The sequence below is a fragment of the Scyliorhinus torazame genome, chromosome 9, assembly GCF_047496885.1.
Source record: "Scyliorhinus torazame isolate Kashiwa2021f chromosome 9, sScyTor2.1, whole genome shotgun sequence".
NCBI lineage: Eukaryota > Metazoa > Chordata > Chondrichthyes > Carcharhiniformes > Scyliorhinidae > Scyliorhinus > Scyliorhinus torazame.
The window spans coordinates 273,231,048-273,254,162 of NC_092715.1; the positions used below are offsets into that span (position 1 = coordinate 273,231,048).

General features: G+C 50.7%; 1 protein-coding gene across 3 annotated transcripts in view; it reads left to right on the forward strand.

The window, feature by feature from the left end:
• LOC140429922 (ADAMTS-like protein 1) overlaps window positions 1–23,115 on the forward strand; it is a 489,170-nt gene that overhangs the window by 39,901 nt on the left and 426,154 nt on the right. The window lies entirely within an intron of this gene.

Genomic DNA, 23,115 nt, shown 5'->3' on the forward strand with positions numbered 1-23,115 from the left:
ACTGGGTAGAATCATTGGTCAGCACGCACTGACCCAACACTTTGTCCCAGAAATGTGAGGAAGGTTTGAGGTTATTTGCGACTTAGTTCCGAGGCAGTGGGATAATTAAACACCAATCTTGTGATTATCAAGGAAAGCTGACAGCGTCTGCCTTCTCAGTGTCTTGCTGTTTGGCTCATTGGCCCATGGTATCTGGAGTCAGAGGGGAGTCTCGAAGGTCATTCCTGTGACAGTTATCAACACTGCAATAAGCTTGCCCAGTGTCATGATGGAGATAAAGAAACTGAGACGGCAAGAGATTCTGTCCCAATCTCACTGCAGCAGTTTGAGAATTTGTTCCCAGTTAACGTCAACTGAATTTAATAATAATAATCTTTATTGTCACAAGTAGGCTTACATTAACACTGCAATGAAGTTACTGTGAAAATCCCCTAGTCGCCACATTCCGGCACCTGTTCGGGTACACAGGGAGAATTCAGAATGTCCAAATCACCTAACATCAAGGGCGGGATTCTCCGACCCCATGCCGGGTCGGAGAATCTCCGGGGGCTGACGTGAATCCCACCCCCGCCGTGTCCCGAAGTCTCCATCACCAGAGATTCGGCGGGGGCGGGAATCGCGCTGTGCCAGTCGGCGGGGGCGGGAATCGCGCTGTGCCAGTCGGCGGGGGTGGGAATCGCGCTGCGCCAGTCGGCGGGGGCGGGAATCGCGCTGTGCCAGTTGGCGGGGGCGGGAATCGCGCTGTGCCAGTCGGCGGGGGAGGGAATCGCGCTGTGCCAGTCGGCGGGGGTGGGAATCGCGCTGTGCCAGTCGGCGGGGGCGGGAATCACGCTGTGCCAGTCGGCGGGGGCGGGAATCGCGCTGTGCCAGTTGGCGGGGGCGGGAATCGCGCTGTGCCAGTCGGCGGGGGAGGGAATCGCGCTGCGCCAGTCGGCGGGGGAGGGAATCGCGCTGTGCCAGTCGGCGGGGGCGGGAATCGCGCTGCGCCAGTCGGCGGGGGCGGGAATCGCGCTGCGCCAGTCGGCGGGGGCGGGAATCACGCTGTGCCAGTCGGCGGGGGCGGGAATCACGCTGTGCCAGTCGGCGGGGGCGGGAATCGCGCTGTGCCAGTCGGCGGGGGCGGGAATCGCGCTGCGCCAGTCGGCGGGGGCGGGAATCGCGCTGTGCCAGTCGGCGGGGGCGGGAATCGCGCTGCACCAGTCGGCGGGGGCGGGATTCACGCTGTGCCAGTCGGCGGGGGCGGGAATCGCGCTGCACCAGTCGGCGGGGGCGGGATTCACGCCGCGCAGGTGGCAGGCCCACCCCCACCGATGGGCCGAAGTCCCGCTGCTGGAATGCCTGTCCCGCCAGCGTGGATTAAACCACCTCTCTTACCGGCGGGACAAGGCGGCGCGGGCGGGCTCCGGGTTCCTGGGGGGGACCGGGGCGATCTGGCCCCGGGGGGTGCACCCACGGTGGCCTGGTCCGCGATCGGGGCCCACTGATCCATGGGCGGGCCTGTGCCGTGGGGCACTCTTTTTCTTCCGCCTTTGCCGTGGTCTTCACTGTGACAGAGGCGGAAGAGACCCCCTCCCCTGCGCAGGCGCGGGGATGACGTCAGCAGCCGCTGACGCTCCCGCGCATGCGTCACCCGGCGAAGACCTATTGGCCCCGGCCGGCGTGGCGCCAAAGGCCTTTCCCGCCAGCCAGCGGAGCGGAAACCACTCCAGCGCGGGCCTAGCCCCTCAAGGTGAGGGCTTGGCCCCTAAAGGTGCGGACACTTGCTCACCTTTGGGGCGGCCCGACGCCGGAGTGGTTCCCGCCACTCCATCCCGCCGGGACCCCCCCCGCCCCGCCGGGTAGGGGAGAATCCTGCCCCACATCTTTCGGGACTTGTGGGAGGAAACCGAAGCACCCGGAGAACCCCACACAGACACGGGGAGAACATGCAGACTCCGAACAGAGTGACCCAGCGGGGAATTGAACCTGGGACGCTGGAGCTGTGAAGCAACAGTGCTAACCACTGTGCTGCCGTGCTATAAGACAGTCAAGAAGAGATTCGGGTCAGTGAAATCCCAACTAGTTCAGTAATGTTCCTGAGGGAAGCAAAGCTGCCTTCCTGAGGAAGTTTGAGCCGCTCTTTAATTCCAACCACACATCAATACAATTGATCTTGAACTCACACACCGCTCGATTATATCAAACCTATCCGGACAACAGCTGATTATAAAGCCGCCATCACCACGTTATGAAGATAAAGGGCAATGAAGAGGCAGACTACAGATCACATCCTCAGCAGGTATTTATTTTAATGATTTCGCCTGTGATGGAATGTTTTAATTTGTATAATTGCAGGAAATTAGATTCATGACACAGTGACAGATGTTGTTGATTAAGAATTATCTGTGTCACCCAGATCCCCGCACTGTCTCTCTGTATCACCCAGATCCCCGCACTGTCTCTGTATCACCCAGATCCCCGCACTGTCTCTGTATCACCCAGATCCCCGCACTGTCTCTGTATCACCCAGATCCCCGCACTGTCTCTGTATCACCCAGATCCCCGCACTGTCTCTCTGTATCACCCAGATCCCCGCACTGTCTCTGTATCACCCAGATCCCCGCACTGTCTCTGTATCACCCAGATCCCCGCACTGTCTCTGTATCACCCAGATCCCCGCACTGTCTCTCTGTATCACCCAGATCCCCGCACTGTCTCTGTATCACCCAGATCCCCGCACTGTCTCTGTATCACCCAGATCCCCGCACTGTCTCTGTATCACCCAGATCCCCGCACTGTCTCTCTGTATCACCCAGATCCCCGCACTGTCTCTGTATCACCCAGATCCCCGCACTGTCTCTGTATCACCCAGATCCCCGCACTGTCTCTGTATCACCCAGATCCCCGCACTGTCTCTGTATCACCCAGATCCCCGCACTGTCTCTGTATCACCCAGATCCCCGCACTGTCTCTGTATCACCCAGATCCCCCCACTGTCTCTGTATCACCCAGATCCCTGCACTGTCTCTGTATCACCCAGATCCCCGCACTGTCTCTCTGTATCACCCAGATCCCCGCACTGTCTCTGTATCACCCAGATCCCCGCACTGTCTCTGTATCACCCAGATCCCCGCACTGTCTCTGTATCACCCAGATCCCCGCACTGTCTCTGTATCACCCAGATCCCCGCACTGTCTCTGTATCACCCAGATCCCCGCACTGTCTCTGTATCACCCAGATCCCCGCACTGTCTCTGTATCACCCAGATCCCCGCACTGTCTCTGTATCACCCAGATCCCCGCACTGTCTCTGTATCACCCAGATCCCCGCACTGTCTCTGTATCACCCAGATCCCCGCACTGTCTCTGTATCACCCAGATCCCTGCACTGTCTCTGTATCACCCAGATCCCCGCACTATCTCTCTGTATCACCCAGATCCCCGCACTGTCTCTGTATCACCCAGATCCCCGCACTGTCTCTGTATCACCCAGATCCCCGCACTGTCTCCGTATCACCCAGATCCCCGCACTGTCTCTGTATCACCCAGATCCCCGCACTGACTCTGTATCACCCAGATCCCCGCACTGTCTCTGTATCACCCAGATCCCCGCACTGTCTCTGTATCACCCAGATCCCCGCACTGTCTCTGTATCACCCAGATCCCCGCACTGTCTCTCTGTATCACCCAGATCCCCGCACTATCTCCGTATCACTCAGATCCCCGCACTGTCTCTGTATCATCCAGATCCCCGCACTGTCTCTGTATCACCCAGATCCCCGCACTGTCTCTGTATCACGCAGATCCCCGCACTGTCTCTCTGTATCACTCAGATCCCCGCACTGTCTCTGTATCACCCAGATCCCCGCACTGTCTCTGTATCACCCAGATCCCCGCACTGTCTCTCTGTATCACCCAGATCCCCGCACTGTCTCTGTATCACCCAGATCCCCGCACTGTCTCTGTATCACCCAGATCCCCGCACTGTCTCTGTATCACCCAGATCCCCGCACTGTCTCTGTATCACCCAGATCCCCGCACTGTCTCTGTATCACCCAGATCCCCGCACTGTCTCTGTATCACCCAGATCCCCGCACTGTCTCTGTGTCACCCAGATCCCCGCACTGTCTCTGTATCACCCAGATCCCCGCAATGTCTCTCTGTATCACCCAGATCCCCGCACTATCTCTGTATCACCCAGATCCCCGCACTATCTCTGTATCACCCAGAACCCCGCACTGTCTCTCTGTATCACCCAGATCCCCGCACTGTCTCCGTATCACCCAGATCCCCGCACTGTCTCTGTACCACCCAGATCCCCGCACTGTCTCTGTATCACCCATTTCCCCGCACTGTCTCTGTATCACCCAGATCCCCGCACTGTCTCTGTATCACCCAGATCCCCGCACTGTCTCTGTATCACCCAGATCCCCGCACTGTCTCTGTATCACCCAGATCCCCACACTGTCTCTGTATCACCCAGATCCCTGCACTGTCTCTGTATCACCCAGATCCCCGCACTGTCTCTCTGTATCACCCAGATCCCCGCACTGTCTCTGTATCACCCAGATCCCCGCACTGTCTCTGTATCACCCAGATCCCCGCACTGTCTCTGTATCACCCAGATCCCCGCACTGTCTCTGTATCACCCAGATCCCTGCACTGTCTCTGTATCACCCAGATCCCCGCACTGTCTCTGTATCACCCAGATCCCCGCACTGTCTCTGTATCACCCAGATCCCCGCACTGTCTCTCTGTATCACCCAGATCCCCGCACTGTCTCTGTATCACCCAGATCCCCGCACTGTCTCTCTGTATCTCCCAGATCCCCGCACTGTCTCTGTATCACCCAGATCCCCGCACTGTCTCTGTATCACCCAGATCCCCGCACTGTCTCTGTATCACCCAGATCCCCGCACTGTCTCTGTATCACCCAGATCCCCGCACTGTCTCTGTATCACCCAGATCCCCGCACTGTCTCTGTACCACCCAGATCCCCGCACTGTCTCTGTATCACCCAGATCCCCGCCCTGTCTCTGTATCACCCAGATCCCCGCACTGTCTCTGTATCACCCAGATCCCCGCACTGTCTCTGTATCTCCCAGTCCCCGCACTGTCTCTCTGTATCACCCAGATCCCCGCACTGTCTCTGTATCACCCAGACCCCCGCACTGTCTCTGTATCACCCAGATCCCCGCACTGTCTCTCTGTATCACCCAGATCCCCGCACTGTCTCTGTATCACCCAGATCCCCGCACTGTCTCTCTGTATCACCCAGATCCCCGCACTGTCTCTGTATCACCCAGATCCCCGCACTGTCTCTGTATCACCCAGATCCCCGCACTGTCTCTGTATCACCCAGATCCCCGCACTGTCTCTCTGTATCACCCAGATCCCCGCACTGTCTCTGTATCACCCAGATCCCCGCACTGTCTCTCTGTATCACCCAAATCCCCGCACTGTCTCTGTATCACCCAGATCCCCGCACTCTCTGTATCACCCAGATCCCCGCACTGTCTCTCTGTATCACCCAGATCCCTGCACTGTCTCTGTATCACCCAGATCCCCGCACTGTCTCTGTATCACCCAGATCCCCGCACTGTCTCTCTGTATCACCCAGATCCCCGCACTGTCTCTGTATCACCCAGATCCCCGCCCTGTCTCCGTATCACTCAGATCTCCGCACTGTCTCTCTGTATCACCCAGATCCCCGCACTGTCTCTGTATCACCCAGATCCCCGCCCTGTCTCCGTATCACCCAGATCCCCGCACTGTCTCTGTATCACCCAGGTCCCTGCACTGTCTCTGTATCACCCAGATCCCCGCACTGTCTCTGTATCACCCAGATCCCCGCACTGTCTCTGTATCACCCAGATCCCCGCCCTGTCTCTGTATCACTCAGATCCCTGCACTGTCTCTGTATCACCCAGGTCCCTGCACTGTCTCTGTATCACCCAGATCCCCGCACTGTCTCCGTATCACCCAGATCCCCGCACTGTCTCTGTATCACCCAGATCCCCGCACTGTCTCTCTGTATCACCCAGATCCCTGCACTGTCTCTGTATCACCCAGATCCCCGCACTGTCTCTCTGTATCACCCAGATCCCCGCACTGTCTCTGTATCACCCAGATCCCCGCACTGTCTCTGTATCACCCAGATCCCCGCACTGTCTCTGTATCACCCAGATCCCCGCCCTGTCTCTGTATCACTCAGATCCCTGCACTGTGTCCAGAAACTGTCCCAGGACCATGATGCTCCATGAGCTAAATTTACTTCCCATATACCTCTGCATGGAGACAAGCTCGCTATCCTGATCCAACCATGAGTTGTGTTTCCACCTAGAATTAAAATAACCTAGGCGTCTTGTGGCTTCGAGTATAGTTGCTTTGGAAAGAATAGTTTATCTTTAAATCAACAGACCTTCCTCGTTGAACAAATTAAAATAATTGTGCAGCAGCTGTGTCTCTGAGCTGCGTTATACAGCGGATCCGGGGAACGATGGGAATGTTTGGGGTGAAAATGAGAGTGAATCAGTGCCCTGGGGCAGTGATTTGTGAGGGAGCATCTTCTGCTAATCACTCAGGCAGATAATGGCCATGCTGAAGCCTGGCTTGAGGATAATTACGATTCACTAAAGCTTTGGAAATAGCCAGTGGGGGAAAGAATCATGTGGCGTGTGAATGCTTTTCTAAGTACAGAGTATGAAATGTTGGCGTGCTGTTGCATATTTTTAACATGCCAAGATGGGAGATCACATTTCGGCCCATTCTCTTCATTGCATACCTCTCAGAATTAGAACCAAATTATCATTCTAAACATCAGCAATGCTCAGCATCAACTTATTATTCAGCTGTTCTGAATCAGAGTTTCTGCACAATTAGAGTCGTGGATTTAAAATACTGTAATTTGTCCTTCTATAAAGTCACTTTCAATGTAATATAAAAGCACAGCAAATGGCTTAAGGCTTTGAGAAATGGCATTGTGAAAAATTCTAAAGGAGCTCATTCACAATTTAGAAAGAGTTGAGTTCTAATCATCATCACCCAGATCCCCGCACTGTCTCTGTATCACCCAGATCCCCGCACTGTCTCTGTATCACCCAGGTCCCTGCACTGTCTCTGTATCACCCAGGTCCCTGCACTGTCTCTGTATCACCCAGATCCCCGCGCTGTCTCTCTGTATCACCCAGATCCCCGCACTGTCTCGGTGTCACCCAGATCCCCGCACTGTCTCTGTATCACCCAGATCCCCGCACTGTCTCTGTGTCACCCAGATCCCCGCACTGTCTCTGTATCACCCAGATCCCCGCACTGTCTCTGTATCACCCAGGTCCCTGCACTGTCTCTGTATCACCCAGATCCCCGCGCTGTCTCTCTGTATCACCCAGATCCCCGCACTGTCTCTGTATCACCCAGATCCCCGCACTGTCTCTGTATCACCCAGGTCCCTGCACTGTCTCTGTATCACCCAGATCCCCGCACTGTCTCTGTGTCACCCAGATCCCCGCACTGTCTCTGTATCACCCAGGTCCCTGCACTGTCTCTGTATCACCCAGATCCCCGCACTGTCTCTGTGTCACCCAGATCCCCGCACTGTCTCTGTATCACCCAGGTCCCTGCACTGTCTCTGTATCACCCAGATCCCCGCGCTGTCTCTCTGTATCACCCAGATCCCCGCACTGTCTCTGTATCACCCAGATCCCCGCACTGTCTCTCTGTGTCACCCAGATCCCCGCACTGTCTCTGTAACTCCCAGATCCCCGCACTGTCTCTGTGTCACCCAGATCCCCGCACTGTCTCTCTGTATCACCCAGATCCCCGCACTGTCTCTGTGTCACCCAGATCCCCGCACTGTCTCTGTATCACCCAGATCCCCGCACTGTCTCTGTATCACCCTATCCCCGCACTGTCTCTGTGTCACCCAGATCCCCGCACAGTCTCTCTGTATCACCCAGATCCCCGCACTGTCTCTGTATCACCCAGATCCCCGCACTGTCTCTGTATCACCCAGATCCCCGCACTGACTCTCTGTATCACCCAGATCCCCGCACTGTCTCTGTATCACCCAGATCCCCGCACTGTCTCTGTATCACCCAGATCCCCGCACTGTCTCTGTATCACCCAGATCCCCGCACTGTCTCTCTGTATCACCCAGACCCTCGCACTGTCTCTGTATCACCCAGATCCCCGCACTGTCTCTCTGTATCACCCAGATCCCCGCACTGTCTCTGTATCATCCAGATCCCAGCACTGTCTCTCTGTATCACCCAGATCCCCGCACTGTCTCTGTATCACCCAGATCCCCGCACTGTCTCTGTATCACCCAGATCCCCGCACTGTCTCTCTGTATCACCCAGATCCCCGCACTGTCTCTCTGATATTCAGAATTCTGATGTCCAGAGATCGTCTCATTCAGAAATTAGAAAATTTTGAGAAAAGTTGTGTTTTGACAGGTTATTTGCTCTCTGCATTTCCATCATACTCCAGGAGTCTATGGTCCGATGTGGCTTAACTTGGATACTGACCCAAGAAGCAACCAGAGTTAAGGGAATCTCCTGTGTATGAAGCCTATATCTTCACATTGCAACAACCTTCAGCATAGGAAACTGTCCTCCGTTTGTTCTCCTTGAGGCCTCTTGATGACCATCTGGAATTGCTGCCATCTGCTTTCTGATTACAGATCAATACTGTCCCACCCTCTTCCAGCGTACTCATGCTGCGTGCAAATGGGCTCTGTCAATATTATAGTTACAGTTCTGAGAGCGTCCTGAATGGTTCACATCATTCTACCTGACTTCAGAGGGACTGTGTTTGGATCAGTCATTGTGCAATCACTGACTATAGCAAATGATTCTCAGTATGAAGGTGTTGCTATCTTTACTTGCTCGAAATATGGCAGTCAATAAGGTTGCCCTTCGTAATATGGATATGAATATGATTTGCTCTCAGAGTTGCCAGGTATCAAATGATACTGCCACAAGGTTCAACCGGGTATCGATCAAAGAGCCAAACAACCAGTTAGTTAGTTCAATATCAATCAGACTTTATTTACACACAAGATTAACTGACACATGCAACATAAACACTACTAGTTAAACTACACCTAACAACTATGACAACCTGTACTTAACTTCAGGCACCCAGCTTAGGACAGAGGAACAGTGGCCGTTGTCCGATTCTGGATCTATCGGGTCTGGAGAAGTAACTGCTGCTCAGCTGGGCTCATCCGTCTGGTAGCGGGCGTTGAACTTGGACTTGCTTCTGGTGGTGCTGCGATCGGAGGTGGACGTTGCCGGAGCGCCAGGTCCAAGAGAGGCCGAACACATGGCCGTGTCTCTCTTGATCCTTGGGGGGTTCCGCGCTCTTTTGGGCGATCCTTAGGTTTGGACCCAATTAATTGGGCAGTTCTCAATCACTGCCTTCGATCTGAGCCAATAAAGGGGCGGGTGCCTTGATAGCTGGGCGTGTCCTAAGCGGTCATTGACCTTGCTGTTTACGCTTCCTGAGTATAGGGAGTGGCTCCGAAATGTCTGGGCTTGTCTCGGTTACCTGAGTATCAATCCTTTGTCTTACGGAGATGGGCCATTAAATGCTAATCGGCTGGGGGTTTCGATGCTGTCTGGATTCTCTGCTCACGAATATACATTCCGGCTCTGTGCCTGCCTGAACCTTACATTGTCCACATTTCCCTTTAGGCTTTGCGAACGTCTATGTTTCTTATTATAAGTGGCCATCCCAGATGGCTACAGTCCGTCCTCTTGATCCTAAACGCGAAGCGTGATGGATCACCCTACTGAATCGTCACCTGTTCTCTGGTATGCTGGGTACCCTCCATCAAGGACAGATTCTATCCTACTCTGTCCTATGGATTGGAACATTTACCTAAGTTTTAACACATCACACATATATATTTAAAAAATCTAAGGGGGCAATATCACATTCAATCATACATTTTAACCTCTTTACACATCAGGGGAACCTCTAACTGTCCTTATCTAAACAACACTTATGCTGCTGGCTAATAACCAAAGGAACTTATATTACAGCACAAAATAAACAATAGCAGCATCACATTTCTACTGAACACTTGTGTCAATTTACAGAGAGAGTAGTTTGTCTTGAAAAACCGCCAAATTTATTTAGAAAGAGTGGGGGGTCGGTTGAAGTTCAAAACAAGGGGCTCTGAGTGTATATACTGGGGAGCAGGAGGCTCTCCTTCGCCATTTCCGAAGTCTGAGTGCCTGGACGACACTGCAAAGAGTTGCAATAATCAATAGGGCTTCTACCGTGTAAGAAAGGGAATACCACTTTATGATATCGCACCATGTGGGGATATCAGTAGCTGTTTCTATGTGTGGTGTAGTGTCCGGGCTGGGGGTATCGTGTTGGATGGTCATGTTTAGGGCCTGTGTGGTGAAGGACATAGGGGCTGATAACGCGCGCGCAACTATAGTGATCCAACGACGATCATGATGCAGGTCATCAAGTCCGTCTTCATTTTGTCTTTGTCTTCCTCTCTCTCCTGGTATATTCGTATCTTCCTGGGGGAACGAACATAATATCTGTTATTATCTTGTTGTTTAATATCTCGTTTATCTGTCTGTTTCTCCTTAACATCAATTTCCCATTTAGAATCGCCACCATATGTGACTCGCTCATTTTTTTTTTAAACCAACCATTTGGGAGAGAAGACATCCGTAGCAGCAAATTTGTTTCAACCACGTGTTTGAACATGTAAATAGTCGTTGGGGGATAGCGACCGGAGGGTCGCTGCAGGGCAAACTGTGGCAAAGTGCATTCTTTAAACGACACTATGAAAAGAAAGGTAGTCAAGAAGGCATACGGCATGCTTGTCTTCATTGGCCGGGGCATTGAGTATAAGAATTGGCAAGTCATGTTGCAGCTGTATAGAACCTTAGTTAGGCCACACTTGGAGTAGAGTGTTCAATTCTGGTTGCCACACTACCAGAAGGATGTGGAGGCTTTAGAGAGGGTGCAGAAGAGATTTACCAGAATGTTGCCTGGTATGGAGGGCATTAGCTGTGAGGAGCGGTTGAATAAACTCGGTTTGTTCTCACTGGAACGAAGGAGGTTGAGGGGCGACCTGATAGAGGTCTACAAAATTATGAGGGGCATAGACAGGGTGGATAATCAGAGGCTTTTCCCCAGGATTGGGGGGGGTCAATTACTCAGGGGCATAGGTTTAAGGTGCGAGGGGCAAGGTTTAGAGGAGATGTACGAGGCAAGTTTTTTACACAGAGGGTAGTGGGTGCCTGGAACTCACTGCCGGAGGAGGTGGTGGAAGCAGGGACGATAGTGACGTTTAAGGGGCATCTTGACAAATACATGAATAGAATGGGAATAGAGGGATACAGACGCAGGAAGTGTAGAAGATTTTAGTTCAGGCGGGCAGCATGGGCTTGGAGGGCCGAAGGACCTGTCTCTGTGCTGTACTTTTCTTTGTTCTTTGTTCTAACAGTAAAAGAGTTTTGAAAAGAATTTTCCGAATGGGGTGCGTATGATCGGCGGCAGGGCAAGAATGGGTAGAATCCCGGGTAGGGTGGTGTCAGTGCCGTTACTCCACTACCCAAGCCTGGCTGACCAAATACATAGGGGGTCCTCAGGCAGGGCGGGGATCAGTGCCGTTACTCCACTGCCTGGGTGACCTTACAAGAACGGTAAGAATGTGAATATATATGGACTTGCGACAAACTAGTTCCTTTAACTACCATGTGGCGTCAAAGGGGTAGTTATGACTGCATCAAGAATTTTGGGATGAGATCGACACACAAAGTCGTACAAGAGACAAATATTCAACATTAAACACAACTAAAAAATACAAACCAAAAGCGGGCAGGCTCCATCAGAGATAGGACCCCGTAAATCTCAATCGGTTCCTTTCTCTCATCATCTGGACACCTCAGGGTTCCATTCCGAAAAGGGTGGTAAAGGGGTTAGCACAGTGGGAGTCAGACTCTGAGTCGTCACCATCTCCCGGTTGCCAAACTCGTGACTGGAGTTTCTGAGCCAAGGCGGCGTGGGCCGATGTGGGATCCATCTCGTTGTTTCTTATCAGTCAATACGAGTTATCGTGGTGCCAGTGTTTCTTATCCTGTAGGGTGGTAGAGGCAAGGGGGGTAGGGGTCGCTATCGTCGGGTGGAGGGTCAAGTTCTGGTAGTGGAAAATAAATGGTCTCTGAGGGGCCGAACATATCGTGGTCGGTGTCACTGGGGCTGTAGTGACTGGGGCCTGGTCTGTTTTGCCATTGGTCGGGGATTTCAAATACGTCCGTAGAGCTTTCACTGTCGCTATCACCATCGCTAGCGGCCGAATCAAGTGTGAGGCGGAAACTGGTCACTGGGGGAGAAGTCAAGGTCGTGTCTGTGGACGTGCTGTCCTGGCTGGGGGAGGTTTGGATTCGGTCGCCAGTGGGTGTGTTTTCGTTGTCTGCTATCGCCAGTGAAATGTGGTGTGAGTGGCTGCGCTGCGTTCCATAAACCTAAAGCTGGTTTATGTGGAACCATCCTGACTTTCCATTTGGATACGTGATCTTGTAAACTGATGGGCTTAATTTAGCGGAAGTTGAGTAGGGTCCTGCAAATTTGAGGGAGAGGAATGAACTCGGATTGTACAGGGAGATCATGACTTGCTGTCCGACTGTATACTCTACCGGGTGTACTGTTTTATCAATGTAGGTCTTACTCTGCTTTTTCCTAGCGCCTAGTCGAACAGCTGCAGCGAGATGCGCTGCTTTAATATTCTCCATTATGTTTGAGTCCGCTTTTTCGTGGGTAAGGGCGGTGACTGCGGGGCTGGCCAAATCAAGTCCAAATAAATACTCGGTACCCTTCATGGGTCGTCCGGTCATGAGGGTGTAACGGGTGTACCCTGTCAAACTCGACACCGTGTTTCTAATAAACATCAGTGCGAATGGGAGAACTGTGTCCCATGTCGTGTTATATTGTTGCACCATCTTCCTAAGTGTTGCCTTTCGGGTCCGGTTCATGCGTTCCACAATGCTGCTGGACTATGAGTGATAGACAATGTGAAACTTCTGTTTGATTCCGAAAATTGTTGGGACTTTTTTTATTACTCTTCCTTTGAAGTGCGAACCTTGGTCCGACTCAATACTACGGGCAGCTCCCCATCTAGTGAATATTTGCTGGGTCAGAATTTTTTCTGTCGCTTTAGCCGTGTTTGTCCTTGAATGAAATGCTTCTACCTATTTTGTGAAGGTGTCGATTACAGAGGGCAGTAGAGCGGAGCTGCTGATTGGCTGTTGCAGGGGAAACTTGCATACGTCCATTGTGGTCACCCTAACTTGAAGGTGGTTTGTGGAGGAGCTGTTGTCAAGTGACACTTAAACACAAAACACTTCTTCAGTGTTTCCCCTCCCTACCCCTCCTCTAACCAAAAAAAAAGCAACAGCTGTAAAGATCAAGAGGAAGGCTCGAGGGCAGGTAGAAGTAGAAAGAAGTTGAACCGGGACGTCACAGCCTGCAGGTAAGGGATTGGCTGGTGACTGGTAAGTAGTTTATCTTTTATTTTCCCTCAGGTGTTATCGGGGCGCAGAGGTTGCTGAGTGAGTGCTTGCTGAGAAGGGGAGTGAATAACAGGTAAGCTCTTTCTTTCTTTTTCTTTTTTTATCTAGAGGGGATGGCAGGGAAGGTAGTGCAATGTTCCTCCTGCAGAATGTTTGAGGTGAGGGACGCCGTCAGTGTCCCTGCTGATTTCATCTGTGGGAAGTGCACCCATCTCCAGCTCCTCAGAAACCGTGTTAGGGAACTGGAGCTGGAGCTGGATGAACTTCGGATCATTCAGGAGGCAGAGGTGGTCATAGATAGAAGCTTCAGGGATGTAGTTACTCTGAAGAATAAAGATAGATGGGTGACGGTGAGAGGGGCTGGGAGGAAGCAGTCAGTACAGGGATCCCCTGTGGTCGATCCCCTTAGTAACAAGTATACCGCTTTGGATACTGTTGGAGGGGGGACTTACCAGGGGTAAGCCATGGGGTACAGGTCTCTGGCACAGAGTCTGTCCCTGTTGCTCAGAAGGGAAGCAGGGAGAGGCGTAGAGCATTAGTCATTGGAGACTCCATAGTTAGGGGGATAGATAGGAGATTCTGTGGGAACAAGAGAGACTCGTGGTTGGTCTGTTGCCTCCCAGGTGCCAGGGTCCGTGATGCCTCGGATTGTGTTTTCGGGATCCTTAAGGGGGAGGGGGAACAGCCCCAAGTTGTGGTCCACATAGGTACCAACGACATAGGTAGGAAAAGGGATAGGGATGTAAGGCAGGAATTCAGGGAGCTAGGGTGGAAGCTAAGATCTAGGACAAACAGAGTTATTACCTCTGGGTTGTTACCCGTGCCATGTGCTAGCGAGATGAGGAATAGGGAAAGAGAGGAGTTGAACACATGGCTACAAGGATGGTGCAGGAGGGAGGGTTTCAGATTTCTGGATAATTGGGGCTCATTCTGGGGTCGGTGGGATCTCTACAAACGGGATGGTCTACACCTGGACCAGAGGGGTACCAATATCCTGGGGGGGAAATTTGCTAATGCTCTTCGGGAGGGTTTAAACTAGTTCAGCAGGGGCTTGGGAACCTGAATTGTAGCTCCAGTATACAGGAGGTTGAGTGTAGTGAGGTCATGAGTAAGGTTTCAAAGTTGCAGGAGTGTACCGGCAGGCAGGAAGGTGGTTTAAAGTGTGTCTTCTTCAATGCCAGGAGCATCCGGAATAAGGTGGGTGAACTTGCGGCATGGGTTGGTACCTGGGACTTCGATGTTGTGGCCATTTCGGAGACATGGATAGAGCAGGGACAGGAATGGTTGTTGCAGGTGCCGGGGTTTAGACATTTCAGTAAGCTCAGGGAAGGTGGTAAAAGAGGGGGAGGGGTTACATTGTTAGTCAAGGGCAGTATTACAGTGGTAGAAAGGACGTTTGATGAGGACCCGTCTACTGAGGTAGTATGGCCTGTGGTTAGAAACAGGAAAGGAGAGGTCACCCTGTTAGTTCCAGAGATGTAGAGGAAAGGATTACAAAGATGATTCTGGATAGGAGCGAAAGCAACAGGGTAGTTGTTATGGGGGACTTTAACTTTCCAAATATTGACTGGAAACGCTATAGTTCGAGTACTTTAGATAGGTCCGCTTTTGTCCAATGTGTGCGTAATGAACCAGGACAGGTGTTAGATTTGGAGGTAGTGACCAGAATTCGATTACGTTTACTTTAGTGATGGAAAGGAATTGGTATATACGCCAGAGCAAGAGTTATATCTGGGGGAAAGGCAATTATGATGCGATGAGGCAAGACTTAGGATGCATCGGATGGAGCGGAAAACTGCAGGGGATGGGCACAATGGAAATGTGGAGCTTGTTCAAGGAACAGCTACTGCGTGTCCTTGATAAGTATGTACCTGTCAGGCAGGGAGGAAATGGTCGAGCAAGTGAACCGTGGTTTACTAAAGTAGTCGAAACACTTGTCAAGAGGAAGAAGGAGGTTAATGTAAAGATGAGACATGAAGGTTCAGTTAGGGCGCTCGAGACTTACAAGTTAGCTAGGAAGAGAGAGCTAAGAAGAGCCAGGAGGGGACATGAGAAGTCTTTGGCAGGTAGGATCAAGGATAACCCTAAAGCATTCTGTAGATATGTCAGGAATAAAAGAATGACTAGGGTAAGAGTAGGGCCAGTCAAGGACAGTAGTGGGAAGTTGTGCGTGGAGTCCGAGGAGATAGGAGAGGTGCTAAATGAATATTTTTCGTCAGTATTCACACAGGAAAAAGACAATGTTGTCGAGGAGAATACTGAGATTCAGGCTACTAGGCTAGAAGGGCTTGAGGTTCATAAGGAGGAGGTGTTAGCAATTCTGGAAAGTGTGAAAATAGATACGTCCCCTGGGTCGGATGGGATTTATCCTAGGATTCTCTGGGAAGCTAGGGAGGAGATTGCTGAGCCTTTGGCTTTGATCTTTAAGTCATCTTTGTCTACAGGAATAGTGCCAGAAGACTGGAGGATAGCAAATGTTGTCCCCTTGTTCAAGAAGGGGAGTAGAGACAACCCCGGTAACTATAGACCAGTGAGCCTTACTTCTGTTGTGGGCAAAATCTTGGAAAGGTTTATAAGAGATAGGATGTATAATCATCTGGAAAGGAATAATTTGATTAGAGATAGTCAACACGGTTTTGTGAAGGGTAGGTCGTGCCTCACAAACCTTATTGAGTTCTTTGAGAAGGTGACCAAACAGGTGGATGAGGGTAAAGCAGTTGATGTGGTGTATATGGATTTCAGTAAAGCGTTTGATAAGGTTCCCCCGGTAGACGACTGCAGAAAATATGGAGGCATGGGATTCAGGGAGATTTAGCAGTTTGGATCAGAAATTGGCTAGCTGGAAGAAGACAGAGGGTGGTGGTTGATGGGAAATGTTCAGACTGGAGTCCAGTTACTAGTGGTGTACCACAAGGACCTGCTTTGGGGCCACTGCTGTTTGTCATTTTTATAAATGACCTGGAGGAGGGCGTAGAAGGTTGGGTGAGTAAATGTGCAGATGACACTAAAGTCAGTGGAGTTGTGGACAGTGCGGAAGGATATTACAAGTTACAGAGGGACGTAGATAAGCTGCAGCACTGGGCTGAGAGGTGGCAAATGGAGTTTAATGCAGAAAAGTGTGAGGTGATTCATTTTGGAAGGAATAACAGGAAGACAGAGTACTGGGCTAATGGTAAGATTTTTGGCAGTGTGGATGAGCAGAGAGATCTCGGTGTCCATGCACATAGATCCCTGAAAGTTGCCACTCAGGTTGAGAGGGTTGTTAAGAAGGCGTACGGTGTGTTCGCTTTCATTGGTAGAGGGATTGAGTTTAGGAGCCATGAGGTCATGTTGCAGCTGTACAAAACTCTGGTGCGGCCACATTTGGAGTATTGCGAGCAATTCTGGTCGCCGCATTATAGGAAGGATGTGGAAGCATTGGAAAGGGTGCAGAGGGGATTTACCACAATGTCGCCTGTTATGGAGGGAAGATCTTATGAGAACAGGCTGAGGGACTTGAGGCTGTTTTTGTTCGAGAGAAGACGGTTAAGAGGTGACTTAATTGAGGCATACAAGATGATCAGAGGATTGGATAGGGTGGACAGTGAGAGCCTTTTTCCTCGGATGGTGATGTCTAACACGAGGGGACATAGCTTTAAATTGAGGGGTGATAGATATAAGACAGATGTCAGAGGTAGGTTCTTTACTCAGAGAGTAGTAAGGGCGTGGAATGCCCTGCCTGCAACAGTAGTGGACTCGCCAACACTAAGGGTATTCAAATGGTCATTGGATAGACATATGGACGATAAGGGAATAGTGTAGATGGGCTTTAGAGTGGTTTCACAGGTCGGCGCAACATCCAGGGCCGAAGGGCCTGTACTGCGTTGTAATGTTCTATGTTCTATGTTCTAACTCATATTTAAATCCATTTCTGCAGGGGGCAGGGGACCAATGTAATCTAATTGTAAGTTCGTCATGGGCCATTAACAGGGCGGGTGTGTCTTAGCTGACCTTTCTTTGCGTATCTGTCTGGGTTGTTCTGGGCACAAATTAGACAATTTTCAATGTAGTGGGTTACATCAGTCTTTAAATCGGGCCACCAGCAGAGAGGTCTGAGGTGGGCAATGGTGGATTCTATCCCTTGGTGTCCGTGTCCATCATGGAATTGACATCATTGGTTCCTGTCCTGGATGGGGACCACATAGATACCATATTTCAATATGATTCCGTTGTTTATCGTTAAAGTGTCTTTGAACCTATTATAGGGAGCTGGGAAGTCTCATTTTAAAATTTCCTTAAGCATGTCATTTTCCTTTTGTGCCTGTGCCAAATCCTGAATATTGGTCTGTGAGACCTGGACTGCGTGTACTGGGGCACTCTCGGGGGGTTGCCAAATGTGACCACGTCGTGAGCCTGCTTTTGCTAGGATGTCTGCTTTTACGTTACCGGGCGGGGAGGAACGATGATGGCTTCTAACCTTTATGATGCCATATTTATAGTCTTTAGCTTCCTTGAGAATGTGTTTTAGTAATGGCGCGCGCTGAGGGTAGGGGTTTACCTTTGGCGGGTATAAATCTTCTAAATTCCCACAGGGGCAGGAATTCCGTCAGGCTGTTGCAAACATATAAGCTGTCCGAATATATGTCTGCTGGGGTCGGGAACGAGTCTGGGTGCTGTACAATGTATGCAATGGCTGCTAACTCAGCTGTCTGCGAATCTAAATGTCCTGGCAATTGTAACGATATCTTCTCTAATGCGTGTCCCTGCGCGTCTTCTACATCTATGCCCCATCCTATGATCCTGTTTCCATTTAGAATTGTGGAGGAGCCATCTACATACATTTTTAGCGAATTGTCTGTGGGCTGGGTTCTCTGTGGTCAGATGCCTGTTTTCTTTGGCAACGATTTGGGAATAACAGGTCCTGTGTTGTGCTTGGCTGCAATGATTTCACACTCCTGTGGGGTTCCTGCATATTCTAAATTATCGGCCAAAAACGTGTGCGTCCTTGTCCTCTTTACTGTAATGTTGCGTCCTTGTAGGAGTAGGGTCCAGCGCGCTGCTCAAATTTGGCTTACTGCACCGTCTTTTAGCCTACCATCTAACAGTAGCTGTGTCGGGGTGTGCTCGGTCAAAATGGTTATGGGGTTGAGTTCTGTTATGTACGCCTAGTACTGAACAGCCCAAAAAACTGCGAGCAAGTGCCTTTCGCAGGCAGAAAATCCTTGCTCTACTGGATCTAAAACTTGTGAGGCATAGGCTACGGGTCCTAAACGATCGTGCCTTTCCTGCAGGAGTACGGCCAAAAGGGTTTGGTAGGTGGTCGCTATCTCTATCGCGTATGGGGAGTGTGGGTCTGGTGCCTGCAAAATGGGAGCTGTACTTAGGGCACGTTTCAATGCATCTACGGCATCCGTGTGCTGTGGAAGCCATTTCCATGGGGCCTGTTTCTTAAGGAGCTCGGAAAGTGGGGCTGCCTTTGTGGCAAAACCGTCTATATGGTTCCTGCAGTAACCAACCAGTCCTAAAAATGACCGGAGCATTGTAACATTATGGGGCAAGGGCAAATTAACAATTTAATCGATCCATTTTTGTTCTATCTCACGCTTACCATGCGTTTTGACTGTACCTAAATAAGTGACCTTTTCTTGGAGAATGTGGGCTTTTTGGGGGTTGATTTTACATCCAATTTCTTTTAGGAGACCTAAGAGTTTGGAGAGAAGTGAAATGTGCTCTTCCTTGGTGTCAGTCTGTAGGGCCAAGTCATCCACATACTGAACGAAGCATTCGGGTCGGGAAAATGTTGATAATCCATTCGCCAATTGTCTGTGAAAAATGGAGAGGGAGTTGTGGAAGCCTTGTGGAAGGCATGTCCACGTGTATTGCTGTCCCTGGAAGGTGAAAGCAAATTTGTACTGCCACTTTTTATCCAATGGAATGGACCAAAAGCCATTGCTAATGTCCAGAACCGTGAAACATTTTGACTGTAGTCCCTGCTTTAACATGGTCTTGGGACCCGTGACAATGGTGGGGGCTGCTAACAGAGTTACTTTGTTTAATTCTCTATAATCGTTGGTCCGCCTCCATGAACCATCTGGTTTCTTACGGGCCAAAGCAGGGCATTGTTTGTTGAGGCTACGGGCTGAATTATACCTTGATTCAGTAGACCTTGAATTACTTTAGCTATTTCTCCCTCGGCTTGCTGTGGAAAACCGTATAAAACCGTACTGTTTCTGGGGCTTGGGACTGGGACCTGTAATGGTGACCATTCCTGGAATTTTACCGCAATCGTGCTTGTGCTGGGCAACAGATGCTTTGTGTCTCTTCAAGACTTCCCTAATTGTTTTGTCCTTACTAATAGTTTGTGGATCAAACCAGTAATCTCCAACTGAGCTAATCCTGTGTGTGTAGTCTCCTACTGTGAGCGTGGCGGGGGCTCGTGCTGCTCTAGCCATTTTCCACACACACTCATTTACGGGGTCGAAAGAAAGGTTGTGTGAGCTCATGAAATCTATCCCCAAGATGTGCTCTGCTGTCTGGGGTAAATCTACCAAAACGACTGAGTGCTTAGTTTGCATGTTACCAATCTGGATATTCACAGGGGCCTAATGTGTCCCTGCTGGAGGTGTCCTGTAAAGCCACTAAGAGTGATAGTATCTGTAGTGGGCCATATATCTCACTGGTACATCGTGGAGGAGTTTAACGTGGTTCGGGACCCTCCTGCGTCCCAAAGGAACTCTACGGGGTGTCCCTGGACTGTGCCTGCGACTACCGGTCTTCCGAACTTGTCCCAGAGTGTGTCGCAGACCCAAGTTGGGGAGTCCGAACACCGTCAATCGGTGCCATTTGTGGCCAAATTATCTGTACGGGTGCTAACGCTGTGGATAGGCCGGGCATTGTTCCTGTGTGGGGCATTTACGTGCTGATTCCGTTGCTGTTTCGGGGGGGGGGGGGGCATTGCATTCTCGGGTGTAATGTCTCTCGTGTCCACAATTGTAGCATCCCTGCGTTTTAGGGTGCTGCGTGTTATTTCTACCTCCATTTATCCATGCGGGGTCTTGATGTATCCTTACTGGATTCATGTTTGCATCTACCTTCTCCTGCTCTGCCTTGTTATGTAGGGATTGTTCCCAAGCTCTAGATAGTCTCTTCAGAACCCACACTACATTGTGCGCCTGGTCTGAGGGATCATAATTTGCACATGCTTTTTGTCCTGCCTCTGTGGCGTGGGAGACTAAAATATGGGTCCATTTGGCCGTACTGTCTGCAGTTAAATGGGCGCGGGCTAAATCTCCAAATACTGCCGTGAAGCGTATCCAGAGGCGTCCAGCAAATGCTCTCCTTTTTTATGCCTACATCGGTTGAGTGCTTCTACGGGATCTCCTCTATTACAGCCAATTGCATCGAGGATAGCTGTCTTCATATCCTGGAGGCTACCTCCTCCTACATTCTGTGGGTCGGGAAGGACTGAACTAACGGACGGGTCCAGGCTCAATCCTATGAGTTTCACTTGCTCCTGTTCGTCCAGATCGTACATGACTGTCTGTTGTCTAACTCGCTCAAAGAAATGGTGTGGGTCTGATGTGGGGTGAAAGGTTTCTATTTTATCACGGGCATCCCTTAACTGGGTGATGGTTAGTGGGGTGGTGTACACTAAATCGGGTTGGTCTTCTGTCGGTACTCTGCACTGCGTGGTGACTGGATTCATGGGGTTGGGTGCTGCCTGTGCAGTCGGTGGTGCGGGTGCATTCCTTTTCGGGGCCTGGGGGCTCGATTCTGAATTTCTGTTTCATTTACATATCGATGGGCCGTTTCGTTATGTTCCTACCAATGGGGCCATCTTCCTGATCTAAATTTGGTCCAAAGGTATCTCTGAACCCATTCTGAACTGAGAGCAGTGATTGCAATCTTGCAATTTGCTGCCTGCCCTTGGCATGATCTACCAAACTCTGCCTTTGTTCCGTGGTGGAACTGCAGAGCGCTCGTAGGGCTGCCTTTAAGTCTTCACATTGTTTTTTCAATTGTTCTCCGGTGTTCTATTTCCTCTCTTACCGAGACCGCGCGTTGCATGTCTTGGTAGGCCTTATCATACTGTGACTGAAAGCCACTTAGGTGAGCGACACAAGATTGGTGTGCCCGTTTGACATCAGCCATCTCTTTGTCCTTCGCCGCTAGCTGCTCTCGGAGTTGCTCGTTTACTTTTTTGCATTCACTAACGTTTCCCTCACTACTCTTCTCTTTCTCTTCAAGCTGTCTGCAAAGCGTCCTCATGACCTCCTCTGTGCCTCGCAATTGTGCCAAGCAGGACACGATTGCCATCGGCTTACGAACTCTGCCTAAATTCCTTTTATGGATCTCGGTCAGGTTATCCCACCAAGTCTGTCCTATACTACCAGGACCTCTGTCTCTTCATTTGCACAAAACTCAGACCATAGGGGCCATCCTTTCCCCTTTGGGTACTTCCTAATTTTCTCTTCCCATATGGGCGATCCTTAGGCTTGGACCCAATCTTGGGCAGTTCTCGATCACTGCCTTCGATCTGCGCCAATAAAGGGGCGGGTGCCTTGATAGCTGGGCGTGTCCTAAGCAGTCATTGACCCTGCTGTTTACGCTTCCTGAGTATCGGGAGTGGCTCCGAAATGTCTGGGCTTGTCTCGGTTACCTGAGTATCAATCCTTTGTCTTACGGAGATGGGCTATTAAATGCTAATCGGTTGGGGGCTTCGATGCTGTCTGGATTCTCTGCTCACAAATATACATGCAGGCTCTGTCCACATTTCCCTTTAGGCTTTGCGAACGTCCATGTTTCTTGTTGCAAGTGGCCATCCCAGATGGCTACAAAGGCACACTCCCCCTATGTTGTTTTTATTGCCTTTTCATCGCCTACCCAGACTGGTACGTGTCTGGTGTCAGCCCATTCTCAATGTAGCCAGTTCCCAAACTGTGATGTTTCATTTGATGTATCTCCCGCTATCTTCATAGCCCAGCAACATTTCCTGGGCTAAATTCAAATATAATTATCTCAGGGTTATTACAAGATTGAGAGGCATCTTACTGGGTGTGTACCCCCGCCCCCCCCCCCATGAACATTTACCCAATTGCTGGCAGTTGTTTCTTTGTGATGACCACCCCATCGTACCTCTGCCACACTCCCTCTCCGCCATGCTGTCCCCCAGGGGAGCTGAGAATATACAATCAAACCCAGGGCCAATACAGGAAGAAAATGTTCAACCTCCTCAGGAACTAGTTGAGGAAGGGGCATGGATTAATTGTTGACCTTATATGTGGGACATTAAACCTGGGAGTCAGATAGACAGATATAGCGAGCCCCAGTAATATGCAGTTCCGCTACCTGACCTCAGAGATGGAATCTGAGACCCCAGCGTGCTGACTAGTTACAAGATGGTCGAACATTTCCAGCTGAAACACAGTGTAGAGATTATCACCATCAAATATGCCGCCTGGTGAGGTGGAGGGTGGGTGGAGGAAGGAGCTGGATGACTGGCAGAGAGTGAAATGAGAAGAAATGTTGGGTCTTCTGAGTTGTTGAAATAATCCAGACTCAACTCGTCTTTTACTGGGGTTTAGTAATTCGATGGAATGTTATTTTAGAATGTT